At 43.5% G+C, this 15,543-nt stretch overlaps 1 long non-coding RNA gene across 1 annotated transcript in view; it reads right to left on the bottom strand.

The window, feature by feature from the left end:
* Positions 1-8,791: 8,791 nt before the first annotated feature.
* Positions 8,792-15,543, bottom strand: part of LOC145538912 (uncharacterized) — a 37,753-nt gene continuing 31,001 nt past the window's right edge. The window contains exon 2 of the long non-coding RNA XR_014077322.1: positions 8,792-9,755. This is a non-coding gene — a long non-coding RNA (uncharacterized LOC145538912). The remainder of the gene's footprint in view (positions 9,756-15,543) is intronic.

Genomic DNA, 15,543 nt, shown 5'->3' with positions numbered 1-15,543 from the left:
CTCTGATGGGGTCATCTTCCGAGTTTTGTTTGAGTCTGACTTTACTACAGTAAACCAAAATGGAGGCTTACAAATAGTAAAATGTCTCATTTTCCTATATGGAGCTAAAGATACACAGGGCAGAAAGAACAAATTAATTAAAAGTTATAATTCTTTCAGTGGTGCTGGTGTCGCTGTCATTTAGTCACTAAGTCATGTCCGACTCTTTGCGACCCCATGGACTATAGCTGGCCAGGTTCCTCTGTTCATGGCATTTTCCAGGCAAGAGCACTGGAGTGGGTTGTCATTTCCTCCTCTGTCCATGGCATTTTCCATGCAAGAATGCCGATATGGGTTATCATCTCCTTCTCCAGAGGATCTTCCCAACTGGATGAATGTGGGATTGAACCCATGTCTCCTCCCTCTCCTGCATTGGCAGGCAGTTCTTTACCACTGAGCCACCAGGGAAGCCCTCTTTTAGTGTTAATATGAGTGAAATAATAGTATCAATAATAAAGATAGGCCTGTGTAAGAATGACGAGTCTGCCCTATCACTTGGTCAGATGACACATGTCTGACAATGTAGGAGCCAGAGGAATGGACAATGTCTGGAGGGTCCTAGGCAGCAGAGTGAATTCCTGCTGGTATGTCATTTTGAGTTAGCTGTGAATCTGTGGAGTTATGATCAGTAGCATTTTCTGCAGGGTTGTGCCTAGTAGTTCTTTCTGACCCTAGGGCCACTTTGCAGGGTTTTCCATATCTGTATTCAAGTAGCAGATGAGATGCTGATAATACAAGCTCATATCTTTCACAGAGATTCATGGTCTGTCTTTGCACAACTGCCCCGGGTTTGTTTGCAACATGCATGGAAGCAGCTCCAAGCTTCTGCTATAAAAGAAATTCTTGAGGAAAACTTTTTCATTAGGAAATGCATCTAGCCAGAATTCCAATAATGGTGGAAAGGATTAAAATAATTACTCTGTATCCCAAGACAAGCTGAACATCTGGGTTATTGCCATTGGTTTGGATCCAATACCAATCTCCTCTTCTCCCCTACTCTCTTAGAAACCTTCAGTTTGCAAGCTTCTCTCTGGGAGGGACTACAAAGGCCAAGTGCCTAAATACTTCATTCCAGGATGCATTCCTTTCCTTGTGATGCAATGATGCCAAAGGAAAGTGGGAAGATTGGGCTTGCAGCTGATGGGAATGCAGTCCAGAGATTGAATTGGTAACCATTCCGCACTTACAATGAACATCGTTACCATAGAAACGAGCAAAAAGACAACCAAGAGTATGGTCTACCCAGGCAAACGAATATTTTTCCTTATTACTTGCAGGGATCCTGTTAAATTCTGCCTAGTTTCTCTCTGCTGAAGCGGCAGGAGCTGTAACAAAATTAATATCACCCTATCCTCACATATCAGACTGACAAGGTCCCCTGTGTTTGTTGATACAAGCTGGCTACATAACAGCACCCCACAACTGCAGCCCCATAACACCTGCTAACTTGCAACAGGTGCTGCTTTTTAAGGCCCAAACCCCAGAATCTGGATTTACAGGGGGGCCAGCTGCTTAATTTTTGGTTGGCTGTTTTTTATCTATGGAGCGGCGGTCCTCTGGAGAGATTGGTGCATTTGAAACCTTATCCTCACCTAAAGAACACTACCAGAATTTTCCTTTTGCTGTGGGCCTCAAGTGCCACAGAGAAGGATAAGAAAAGGATTTGGGCCACTTGCCTCAGCTTTGAGACCAAAATGCTGAGCCAACCAGGCCAGTATGTGAGCTGCTGGCATTTCAGGAATGCGCACGCGAAGAATTCAAGTGTTGACTGCATTTCCACTAGTGAATGCATACTTACCCCAGAGTTTGAGTAACAATGAAAGTGATAAATAGAACCTTGCTGTTTCTATTCAGTTTTGCATAATGTGGTGTGTTAGCTTAAAAATGTCCGCAGTGAACATTGCCATACACATCTATTCTCAAGAAAAATACTGTGGGCAGTGTCTATTCTGGGAGAAACTTCTGGTGAAGAAAAACCTCATTTGGATGCTACTCATCCTGCTATTTATGTCAAGAGAGATGTTTTAATAGCAAACAAGCGGCATTTTATAATATTTATACCAACTCAAAGTTTAGATTCTCCCACAAAGTCTTGACCCAGGCTTTCTTGTCCTTGGGCATTTTTTTTTTTTTTTTTTTTTGGCAAGGGGCTATTTATGCTGAAAGCTATGTTTTCAATTTTCAAAAGTAAAAATGACACAAATGCATGGAAAATCAGGAAAGCATAGGAAAGTAACCAAGTAAAGAATATACATGATTGATACACATAATACCCCAACTTAAAAATTATGATTCTGGGGTGTTAATACATTTTGGGGTGTTCACTCCTCTCAGGGTTCCCTGATAGCTCAGTTGGTAAAGAATCCACCTGTAATGCAGGAGACCGGGGTTCAATTCCAGGATCGGGAAGATCCACTGGAAGGGATAGGCTAACCACTTCAGTATTCTTGGGTTTCCTTTGTGGCTCAGCTGGTAAAGAATCTGCCTGCAATGCTGGAGACCTGGGTTCAATACCTAGGTTGAGAAGATGATCCCCTAGAGAAGGGAAAGTCTACCCACTCCAGTATTCTGGCTTGGAGAATTCCTCGGACTTCATAGTCCATGGGGTTGCAAAGACTCCTGTCAGAGGGATCACAAAGAACCTCCTGCACAAGCTGTGATGATGGCTAGGGTCAGGAAAAAGAGAGATAATCAACAAAGACCTACTGTATATCACAGAGGACTCTACTCAATAGTCTGTAGTGACCACATAGAAAAAGAACTGAAAGAGTATATACATATATGTGTATAACTGAATCACTTTTCTGTACACCTGAAAGTAATACAGCGTTGTAAATCAGCTATACTCCAATATAAAATAAAAATTAACAAAATAATAAACTGGATGTCATAACCAAAAGCTGAAACCCCAATACTTTGGCCACCTGATGGGAAGAGCTGACTCATTTGAAAAGACCCTGATGCTGGGAAAGATTGAGGCCAAGAAGAGAAGGGGACGACAGAGGATGAGATGGTTGGATGGCATCACTGACTCGATGGACATGGGTTTGGGTGGACTCCGGGAGTTGATGATGGACAGGGAGACCTGGCGTGCTGCGGTTCATGGGGTCGCAAAGAGTTGGACACAACTGAGCGACTGAACTGAACTGAACATAACCAAAAAGAAAAAGAAAAAAGAGAGGATGGTTTGGCTGGGTACTTCATGAGCAGAGGGTGAGGCCACTGATGAAGTCTCTTGGTGACATCAAATGCTTGAAGAATCTACTTTTATCAGAGGAGAGCTGAAAGAGTCAAAACTTAGTGCTTGCCTGGGAAGAGTATCTGGTTCTCAGGGAAGTGTAGAGAAAACTCACGGGGACTCCATACTGAGTCAGAGAACCTCCCTCCCCCTCAGAGGCCACCCTTCCCCTTAGAGCTCAAAAGCTTCTGGATCCCACCAGAAACAAGCATTCACCCTCAGCATCCTCCCATGTCTTATGAGGTGGATACGGGAAAGAAAGGAGGACCCTCAGGTGGACAGTGACACCTCTATTTACCCCACGGGCAGATGGAAGGCATGGCTGCAGCACCCTGTGGATTCAGGAGTGATCACCAGTGGCTTGGTGGTGGTCATCGGCTGGGAGGGGCCTTGGGGTCCAGTTTTCAGAGAGGCAGCTCCTCTGAACTTCCTGTTTGTTCTCCTTACAGAGGACGAGGGTGGGGTGGGACATGAAAGCACATGATGAGCTCAGCAGCTTCATGGCTTAAAGACCCCTGGTCTACAGCTGCAGCCTGTTTCCACTCCAGGCCTTCAGATGACTATGGTCAGATCCTTTCAGTGTGTATCTACTTGGCAAAGACTAAACACTGGGTCTCCATGCCACACCAGCCCACCCCCTCTATATTCTGCAGACTGTTTCTTGTTGATGCCATCTCACCACCCTTATCCACAACTGATAATAAATCCTTTCAGTTCTACCTCCAGAATATACCAAGAGCCCCACTTTTACTGGATTACTGCCTCTTGTCTTTTACTCAAAACATTGCCTCTCAATGGGACCTGCTCTGACCACTTTATTTAAATCACTGTTCCATCTCGATTCCTCTGACAAAGTTTTCTTTTCACTTCTCTCTGCTGCACCACCAACTGATCCCATAGGTGCCATGAGTCCTATCCAGAGACAGCCCATTTCTCTACCTCTTGAATCAGGGATAAGTCTGTGACTTCTATGTCCTATAGACTATGACAGAAGTGATGTCATGCAACTTTCAGTCAGGCTAAACCTTGAAGGGAACTGACAGCTTTAGCTTCCTCCCTCATGGAAAACTTGCTAAGAGATGATTTCCACTGGAACCCAGCCTCCTTTCCCTGGGGAGCTCCAGCCTCACCCAACATATACCTCTACTCAACAGCCCCAGCTAGCTTACATCCACCAGCATCCATAAGAGAGGGCCACCTTGGACATCCATTTCCAGGAGCTCCCAAATACCCACGGCACCAGTGACGGCATTTGGAGCAGAAGAACTGCCAGCTGAGCCCAGCTGACCCATTGAATCATGCTGCTAAGTCACTTCAGTCGTGTCAGCCTCTGTGCAACCCCATAGATGGCAGCCCACAAGGCTCCGCCGTCCCTGGAATTCTCCAGGCAAGCACATTGGAGTGGGTTGCCGTTTCCTTCTCCATTGAATCATGAGTGGTAACAATATTGCTTTCATTAAGCCCCCCAGTTTGAGGGGTTTTATTACATAGCAATAGATTACTGGCATGGATATTATATAGTTTATGTACATATTATACCTATTAGTTATCATCTGTTCTCTTTGACTCCCCTCATAGCAAGAATGAATCTCCACGGGGCAGAGATCTTTGTTCTGCTCACAAATGTATCCTAAGCACCCACAACAATACCTGGAGCTTAATATGTATTTATGGAACAAATGAATAAATGTGCATTAATTTAGGGGCTTCCCAGTAGTTCAGTGGTAAAGAAGCTGCCTACAATGCAGGAGATACAATGCAAGAGACATGGGTTTGATCAAGGGGTTAGGAAGAACCCCTGGAGGGGGGCATGTAGACAGATGAATAAACTATAGGTTTGAGCTTATTTTTTGTTGCTGTTGTTATTTTAAGGGAAGATTCCTATAGTCATAATTTATTCATTTTTTAAAAAGTAAGATTGACTATTAAATTTATTTTTTTCAGAATTTATCATGGCAATGTATCATTTTATTTATTGATGTGGGGCATTATATTAATGCAATTCTTAATCTTGTGTTTCTATTATGTATCTGACTTAGTTTCCAGGGATTACTCTTATAATGAACTGTATAACTTGATTTTCTTTTTTTGGTAGGCATCTTACCTGTACAATTTTTATTTAAAGAAGTTTGTCTATATTTAGGGCTTCCCTGATGGCTCAGTTGGTAAAGAGTCCGCCTCCCATTAAAAAAAACTGTTTTGGGGGTTTTACATGCTTCATAAAATGAAGTGATATGATTTCTTTTATACTGTGGAAAATATATACACATAGTATCAGTATGTGTATATGTTAATATTTATAATAATACAAAAAATTACTAAAAGGGACAAAAACCTGAGTTACTTGCCAGAGGCATGCTGCCAGTGATTTACAGACCTGCAACTTTGACATTTCCTTGAACGAGTTGTTCTGAAAATAAGCCTTTCCTTGAAGATAATTTTTAAGAAATGTTAAAAGTATGCCAGCTGCTATAAAACTAATAAAGCCCATTTTATATAAAGAATTGTACAGATACAACATGAATCAGAAGTTTCCCTTGCCTTTTTGGTTTCCTAGTAAGGAGCAGTGGGGCTTCCTCTGAGATCCTGGCGTGTTTTTACATCCATAAACACCTGCAATGTGGCTGAGATGGATTTTAATTGTTAGACTTACTGCTTTAGAGCCAGACTGCCTGGGAATTAATTTTGCAATAGACTACTTGCACTACCTGGGGAAATTCATCTCCTAGGCTTTGCTTCTTCATCTGTAAAGTGTCAGCGGTTATAGTGCCAGCCTGCAGGACTAATGAGATAGTCCATGGGGCAGGCTTAGCCCAGACACTGATTTTTTGTAAGTATTTAGCAGCTGTTGATAAATTTCAAATATGATATTATCTGAGCATGGTTCCATTTTCCCTTGGCTTTGCAGAAAGGTGAGCAATGGTGTTAAAGGTTAGCAGATTTTGGGCCCGGGGGTGTTTTGATAATCAGATGATCGTTCAAGTTCTCTAACTAGAAAATAAAAGTGAAGGTAAATACAAACTTCCAAATCATTTCAGAAGACCAAAGTCTACACTAATACCCAAGAGTTGAGTAAGTTCCTGGTTCCTTCCCCAGGGGAGTGGGCCTCAGATTTTAGAATGGCAAGCAAGGGCACTGGAATTCTGCTTCCTAGGGAATGTAAGTTTGTTAACAAGGATCTTGGTGCTTCTGATGCTTTAAATCCTGCCTCATTCCTTGCTCCCCCCATCACGCTGCCCTTTTTTTCCTTCAGCTGTGTTTATGTTGTTTGTTTGTATCTTATTTGCACTGGAAATGCTGTGTTTGTTAGCCATCTGCAGTCCCTTGTTGGGGAGTGCTCACAGGCAGCATCACACGTGCTGCTCACAGGTCCCCAGCACCCACTGGAGGCCAGGGGTCTGTGGTTGTTCTGGCTGTGGTACTTGGAAGGGGGCTTTGGTGGATCCAGCAACCGTTTATCTCCTGTTGCTTATCGCATCACTCTGGAGCTAACCGAGCAGCCTCCCTTTCGTCTCTCACGTTCCATGGGGATTTATGCTCTGACTCTTTGGAGACTAGGCCCTGCTGACTCTCCCATGCTGGTTTCTGGGTTTCTGGTCCTACCATCTGTCCCTGGACAAGCACACCCAGGCCAGGTAACATGATTCCTGCTGTCGGCAGCCACCAGCTTGGCCAGGATGGAGAGCTTCCCAAGCCACACAGTGCTTTCTGGCCATGAAGAACACTTAGGGGCCAATTCTTCCTCCATATAGATCCCTTCCTTTCAGATTCCAGAAGCTTCTCTTGGGTACTGCATGGTTCAGAAAGCTCTAATGGCTGTCCTTGCCTGTCAAGTTAAGTCTTAATTTAAGAACATACCCAGTTGGAAATTCAAAGCCATATGAGACTTCAGCCTTCTAACCATTATTCTATTCACATTCCTGGTGAGCTGGTTGTCCCCTTGGCTTCCTTAACTATTTCCCAATCCACTTCAACTTACTGTTAACCCAGGGCTGTACGGATGGGCATTTAAGACCTTTTGTTTCCCTTAATATAGACCCTTCACTTTGCAAGAGTCGAGTCATTACCAGAGTTGTTACTTTTCAGAGTACAGTTACTTCTCACAACACTTGAGGTTCCTTTTTCTTCAGAACCTACAGAACTGGCATCTTGGTTTCGAAGATGGTTTGGTGTAAATGGCAGGCTCTTTCTAGTCTGTCCCTTGAGGTCCTGCCCCACCTCATCCACATATACCACAAGTCACACTCCTCACACAGAGGGAATGACAGAAGGAACTAGTTCAATACTCCTCACAGTCATTTTTATGTACATCTCCCTGTGGTACCAATGTTAACCCAGGCATCAGTTGGACACCATTTGATTTTCTGAACACATTCATTTCACAGGGACCAGCCTTTCCTGAGTCAGAATATTGATGTGACTGTCTCTTCCAGGGGCAGATATATGGGAAATGAATTTGGAAGTTGTCCCATGGAGAAACAGCCCCTGCCCCCTGCCCTGGGGGCTGAAGCATGAACCGGGAGGGTTTGGAAAGATAGATTTCCAACAGAGGGGATGCAGAGCTAGGAACACGGGCAGGCAAGCTGCCCAGAGGGGCGTGGCTCTGAGCACAGATCCCAGGAGATAAGGCCAGCAAAATATGCTGTAACTGCCCCCTCCTCCCACACAAGAGCTCAAGAGGGGCTTAGAGCTTCAGGCAAAGGCATGAACAGTCCTTTCCCCAAAGCAGAAGTGTTAAGTCAAGCAGAATGAAGAGTGGCAGCCATGTCTCCCACCTGAGTGGGCGCCCAAGATCCTTTCTCCCTGAAGCTCATTTCCCTCTTCTCTGAGCAGAAGGGGTGCTGGTGTCATTTGGTAAGACATATTCTCAAATGACTACTGTCCAGATTTCCCCACAACATTTTATTATGAAAAATTTAAAAAATATTGACAGTTGAGGGCTTCCTTGGTGGATCAGATGGTAAAGAATCTGCCTGCAATGAAGAAGACCTGAGTTTGATCCATGGGTCAGGGAAATAACCTGGAGAAGAGAATGGCAACCCACTCTAGTATTCTTGCCTGGAGAATTCCATGGATGAGGAACCTGGCAGGTTCCAGTCCATGGGGTCCCAAAGAGTCAGATTTGACAGAGCTACTAATGTTATTGACAGTTGAAATAATTTTACAGTGAAGACCCATTTCCCTGCACCCTAAAACAACATTTTGCTATACAGTGTGTGCTTTATCAGTTCCACTATCCATTCATCAATGTGTCTCATTTGTTGTTAAATTTCAGAGTAAGTTGCAGACTTAAGTTAGTTTGTTTTCAGTCATGGCATTTGATTAATTTAAAAACTCCAAAAATAATTTTAAAAAGAGGTGATGTTTTATAATTATTAAAGGGGGGAAATACAAACTAAAAATACCTTCTTCTCCCAAAGGCTGAGATAGGCAGTCCTTCCAGAAGACAAGATTTGTATCGACCAGGGTTCTTGATCTTCTCCAATCAATAGAAATTGACTAGAAGCCAGACAAGAAATTCAGACAAGGCTTTATTGGGGTCCCTGCTGCAGCAGCGGGGGGCAGAAACAAGCACAGGTTCCCTTGCTCACTCACTCTCTAAGAGGGGGCAAGCTTGTTCGTCATACGGGGTGAAGGTAGGGATGTGTCCAGGGGAGGGGCTAGAAGTGAGGCTTAGTTCATTTTCCCACTCTTAGATGGTGGTGTGCAGGGGGCATATGCAGTACCCTGCTTTTGCTTCATGTTCTTCAAAAATGGCATTTGATTTGGGTTTTTTTTTTCCTCTTTTCTCTTTTGTCCAGAATTTTCTCCAACTGTGCATGCACACAGCTATTTTTAGTTCCTTATAGTTTCTTTGTATTTTGTTGCTAGAGAAGAGGTTCTTCCAGGTGCAAGCACTGCAGCACTGCAGTAAAGGGTCCTAGGTCCCAGTCCTGTCTCAAGATGATTAAAAAAAACATCTTTGGTGGCCACTATCAATAACCAACGTTTACAGGCTCCCATCAGGTACAGAGAGATGTGAGCCGCAGGCTGAAAGTCTGGGGTGAAGTCAGCAGGTTGGGATAGTAGGATACAGGGAACAGGGCTGAGAGCAATCCAGGAAGTGGCACCAAGAATAAAAATGCAAATTGGAAATCAAGTCCCATTAAGGTTTCACTTTAGAGGGGAGTCTGCAAGATGCCAGCCTGGAATGAGGAAACGTGAGGGAGAGAGCCTGATACCACAGCAAGAGAGCACAAAGTTAAAGGAGGAACGGGAAAAAAATCCCAGATCCTCTAGAGTAGCCATGAGCTCGCAGCGAGTTCATAGTCTAGCTCCTGGTGAAACGTAAGAGCCTGGCATGTGCTCACACAGATTCTTCAGTTTAATGATGATCGAATTTGAGATGGAAGGATAGCTTCTTAGCTGCATAGGGCACACAAGGACCGCCGTCTGTTTAGCCTTCTAGTCTAGAAGGATGCTCCATTCTTTCCATTACCTGGGAACAAGCATGATAACATAAAAAGCTGTCTGTAATTATAAGACTTCTATGTTTAATGTAACATGTGCAAGTAATTATCTGAGAAAGTGACGTATTACACAGTGTTCCCAAATAATCGAACATCTATCATTTTTTTAGAGCCTTTGGGAACTCATTTTGTAGCACACAGTCCTGTTTCCAGAGTATCATTTGATAATGGGAATACCAGTCCTGTGACCTGGACTTTTTACCAGCTGATATATTTTTTTTAATTGACATATAGTTGTTTTACAATGTTGTATTAGTTTCCGCTATACGGAAACTATCCAGTTATACATAAGCATACATGCTATTTAAATATTCTTTTCTACTATGGTTTATCACAAGATATCATAAGACTTCTTTAAGTTAGCTAAGTTACTTCCAAGGCAGCAGAAAATGGAAACCAGTATTTCAGAGAATCAGATGTGGGATGGTCTTACTTTCCCTTACTCATTTCTTCATTGGAGCTATTCTGAGGGAAAAACATGGACACATTTTGCCCCTCAGCATCTGTGACTGTCTTGCTTTAACAAAGGCTGCTGCCTGGAGCCCTTGCTAATGCTTCCAGCCACACCTGCATGGATGTGGACTGGACCTTCCATGCATTCAGCCCTGCATTTATGCTCTATTTTATGTGCTATATATGTAAAGAAAAATCCTCCACTTATGAATCAATAGAACTGTGTTCAAGTTTTCCTGCTCTGTAATAATGCATGTGTACCTGTGTGCTAAGTTGCTGCAGTTGTGTCTGACTCTTTGTGACCCAATGACAGAAGACTTGCCAAGCTCCTCTGTCTATGAGATTCTCCAGGCAAGAATACTGGAGTGGGTTGCCATGCCCTCCTCCAGGGGATCTTTTGAACCTAGGGATTAAATGCATGTCTCCTGTGGTTCCTACATTGGAGGCAGAATCTTTGCTGCTGAGACACCAGGGAAGCCCACAATCATGAATACTTTACATCAACTTTCATTTCATGTTGTAAGCAAAGGTGAGAGGTAACTAGCAAATGTTTCATGAGAATGAGGGTTAATATTGATGACAAGCCCCTCACAGAGTGTCTAGTATTCAGCAAGTGCTCAATAAATGAACTTCTGATGTGATAACATGCATATCATACTTAGTAGCATCATATTTGTTAGCATTTATTTCACATTTTTATAGTAAGCACTCAATAGATATTCAGTGAGTTGAAAGAAAAGTTTACATTAGGGGACTATTTTAAAAACATTTAAATCATATTGATGCTAATTAAAAGCCTTATGATTAGAGAAATCTATGTAAGACTCAGATAGGAAATCATGTTTTTAGAAGAACCATGGTAATATTTTGACATGAGCTGGGTCAATAAATCACAATGTGCCGCCATGGCCTATAAAGCAGGGAAACCCCTACGCTGAAGGCACTCATCTCCTCAGCTCCAGCCATCTTAGCTTCCATCCATCAGAACTCCTGGCCCACGGTGGGAGTGGGCAGGGGACTAAACACCAGCTCTCCCATCCATCTCTGCATGTCTCCTGCCCAGAGTTCCCTGGAATTCTATACGCATCACTCTGGAGAGAGGAGCAAGATGAACTACTCAGGACTTCAGCATTCTCAAACCCTCTTCAAATTGCAGTCGCTAAGCTTTTGTCTGTGGTCTATTTGAAGCTCCCATATGAGATGTTGTCCAATAAAAATGGCTGGGCTATTAAAACACAAGTTACACATTGAATGATCCAGTACTCAGAGTTCAGGTGCTGAGAGATTGACAAGAAGCTGTCAAAACCATGCTATTTCGCACTCAGTGAGCCAAGATATGAGCCTGTCTCCTTCACTCACTGACTGTCAATCCTCAGCCACTACTGTCCTGTGAGGTGGCTGATGGCTGCAGGGGCACAGAGGTATGGGCTGGGAAGCTAAGATGTCAGTCCCTAAGACAATTCTAGAGAAAACACCCTGTTTATTGAAAGTTTTCAAGTCTGCAGTCTTGGCTAACATGCCTCTGTGTTCCATATCCGAGATTTGGCTGCTTGGCTCATAGAATTTCATTGGCTGGTGTAGGAAAATGAGAAGGTTGTTTGCCATGAGCTGTCTCCGTCAGGGGCACTTTCTGTCTTGCTGCACCCACTTCTCTCCTAGGCATCATTCATAAGTCTCACCTTCATAAAGTAACTCTTAGTTGTTTTTACTCACACTTCTGACACCAAATGTGTAGGTTTTTCTCAGGCCAAGTAGTTCTCCAGTTCTCCGTGGACACAACTGGGTGTGTAACAATTTAATTGAGTTCTGACACTACCTGGAACTAGTTCAGACCCTACAGGTTAAGAGTTTAGTCCAACAAGATCACTCCCTGTCAGATGCTGGTTGCAAATCCCAGGTTATCACCTGAATTGACCAACTGGCTAAAAACTGGGGGTTCCTAAAACCATCTCCTTAGATGTGATAATTTGCTAGAACAACTTGCAGAACTCAGGAAAGTGTTTTACTTACTTTTATCAATTTGTGATAAAAGCTACAACTCAGGAATGGCCAGAAGAAGAGATATGTAGGGCAGGGCATAGGGAAGGGGCATAGGGTACCCATGACTTCTCAGCATCTTGATGTATTCACTAACTCGGAAGCTCCCTGAACCTCATTGCTCCAGGTGGCTCAGTTGGTAAAGAATCTGCCTGCAATGCAGGAGACTGGGTTCAGTGCCTGTGTTGGGAAGATCCCCGGGAGAAGGAAATGGCAACTGACTCCAGTATTCTTGCCTGGGAAATCCCACAGACAGAAGTACCTGCTGGGCTACAGTCCATGGGGTCACAAGAGTCAGACATGACTTAGCAACTAAACCAGCAACCACCATGTAGATTTCATTATTTAGGCAGCATTGATTAAATCTTCAGAGATTGGTGATTGAACTCAATCTCCTCTTCCTGGAGAGGGAGAAGTCAGGGATTGGAGTCGAAAATTCTAACCCTTGGATTATGCTTTGATATTTATGTAAAATAGTCCTCATCTTGAAGCTACACAGGGGCCCCAGTCATTGCACCACTCTTATCACCCTGGAGATTTCAAGGGTTTTAGGAGTTGTGTTCCAGGAACCAGAAGAACAAAAAAATGTGTATTTTTTTTGTTGTACCACAGTGGGATTCTCTGAAAATCCTGAGGTCTTCAAGGTCTGCAAATTAAGTTAGCAGCACAATAGGGATGGGCCCCTGTTTCTGCTTCCGTGACTCTCCAGGTGACTTTTGAAGCTACTTCAGTGTCTTTTGGGGTCTACTGATATGGTGCTCATTGGTTTGCAGTAGACTAAAGGATGACTGAGACTTGTTGAGGTGTGTCTACACATGTTTCCACTAAACAAATGACCTGGACATGTGAGAGTAATGGTGTTTCACTGTTGTTTCTGTCTGGAGCTTTTTTCCCCTCCATCAATACTTGGGATAGACTGGATTATGCACACAGATATCCAGCCCTCCTTCTCCCCTTGGTGTGCAGTTTACATTCCTATCTTAGGGACCTTAGGACTGGCTAGATGTGTGCTGTGGCCAGTGAAATGCAGGCAGAAGTGACAGTGTGCCAACTCTGATGCTTGGAGAAGCACTGCAGATTTCTGTGTGCTCTTTTGGATACTGTACTCTTTTTTTTCACAGTGAGACGATGCTTCATTGAGCATGAGAAATGTAACAGACCTGGAATCAAGCCATAGCCTTGAGCCAAAGCCAGCAAACCATTGTCTACTTACCTGTGAGTGAGAAAAATAAATGCCTATTGTCTAGGCCACTGGGTTTGGGATAATTCTTTCTAGTGAAACTGTGGAAATAACTGACTGATGCCTTCTTTTCCTTAACAAACCTTTATGCCTCAAGGGGAAGTTCTCTCTCTCTGCTGTGGTCCTCCATTAGAGAACTTGTTACACTGAATCAATTTCAGTTAATGCTTACATCTGTTTTAGAATGACGGTCCTTAGAGCAGAGACCCCACCATTCATATATTCATTCATTCATTCATTCACCACAGAGAATTTGTCACAGGGTGGATCTGTAATAAATGACTGTGCACTGTATGATTTTTTTTTAATTTATGTATATATAGCTTTGTCAGGCCTTAGTTGTGGCCTGCAGGACCTTTTGTTGCAGTGAGTACATGAACTCTCCAGTTGTGGTACATAGGCTTAGTTACCCAGAGCCATGTGAGATCTTAGTTCCCCAACCAGGGATCAAACCACATCCCCTGCAATGCATTATTAACCAATGGACCATCAGGGAAGTCCTGCATGATTGTATTATTAATTAAAGAACTTCTATACTTAATATTGAATATTTTGTTGGATTCTTTACCAGACATGAATAGAAAAGCAAGAACACATGGGCTCAAATAATCAGGGCAGAAGACAATGATGGAGAAGAAGACTGAATACAGTCATGAGAATTTTGTGTATTCTAATTTCATATTACTACAGAACATTCCAAATTGACCTACATAACTGCTTATACCTAATTTGAAGAATTGATGCTTTTGAACTGCAGTGTTGGAGAAGACTCTTGAGAGTCCCTTGGACTACAAGGAGATCCAACCAGTTCATCCTAAAGGAAATCAGTCCTAAATGTTTATTGGAAGGACTGATGCTGAAGCTGAAATTCCAATACTTTGGCTGCTTGATGCGAACAGCTGACTCATTTGAAAAGACCCTGATGCTGGGAAACATTGAAGGCAGGAGAAGGGGACAACAGAGGATGAGATGGTTGGATGGTATCACAGACTCAATGGACATGAGTCTGAGTAAACTCCAGGTGTTGGTGATGGACAGGGAGGCCTGGCATGCTGCGATTCATGGGGTCGCAAAGAGTCGGACACAACTGAGTGACTGAACTGAACTAAACTGAATTTTAACTAAATCAATCTTTGTTGTCTAAATAAATGATGCTTTCAGAATAAAAAAAAAATGCCTAAAAAATGCTGTGCAGATTTATTCTCATTGCCTTGGGTGTGCAAAGCCAATATAGCTTCTTTTGATAGTAGCAGATCTAATGGTCCTAACGGGCTCCCATCTCACTAGGTAAAGGAGTGATGGCTTTAAGTCATCTTAGCCTAGGATTCCCAGGGGAAAACTCAGAAAAGACTATAAGTGCAAGCAGTTTGTGTGAGAGGGGAAATCCCAAGAAGCTGAGAGGGGCAGGCAGCTAGTGAGATGTGTGTTATAAGCACATTAACCACCAAGGGAACTGGAGCTTAGCCCCACTGGGGAGCTCTGGGAGCCTGTGTAGCACATGTGCTAAGAACTATCCCAACCTGAGGGAGGAGCTGGGTAATAACATGTTGATTCCTGACCATCCCGCTGAGGGCTGCTCCTGAGACCTTTGGGTTTTCTGGCATTTCAAACCTACTCCTGCTGGAGGGGATTCTGCAGGATGTGGATACAGCCTGAGGGGATATGAGCAGGGTGCTTCCTGATTCCCCTGCACTCAGACAGTACAACGAGCGTTTAAAATATCACTGTCTCAATGCAAATTGATACAGCCACTGTGAACTGTATAGTTCAGTTCAGTTCAGTTGCTCAGTCGTGTACGACTCTTTGCGACCCCGTGGACTGCAGCACGCCAGGCCTCCCTGTCCATCACCAACTCCTGGAGTTTACTCAAACTTATGTCCATTCAGTCGGTGATGCCATCCAACCATCTCATCCTCTGTCGTCCTCTTCTCCTTCTGCCCTCAACCTTTCCCAGAATCAGGGTCTTTTCAAATGAGTCAGCTCTTCGCATCAGGTGGCCAAAGTATTGGAGTTTCAGCTTCAGCATC

This window comes from Giraffa tippelskirchi, chromosome 1, assembly GCF_054371585.1.
Source record: "Giraffa tippelskirchi isolate mGirTip1 chromosome 1, T2T-mGirTip1v1.2.pri, whole genome shotgun sequence".
Taxonomy (NCBI): domain Eukaryota; kingdom Metazoa; phylum Chordata; class Mammalia; order Artiodactyla; family Giraffidae; genus Giraffa; species Giraffa tippelskirchi.
The sequence above is the reverse complement of the archived record's forward strand: the minus strand, read 5'-3'. Positions and strand labels throughout refer to the sequence as shown.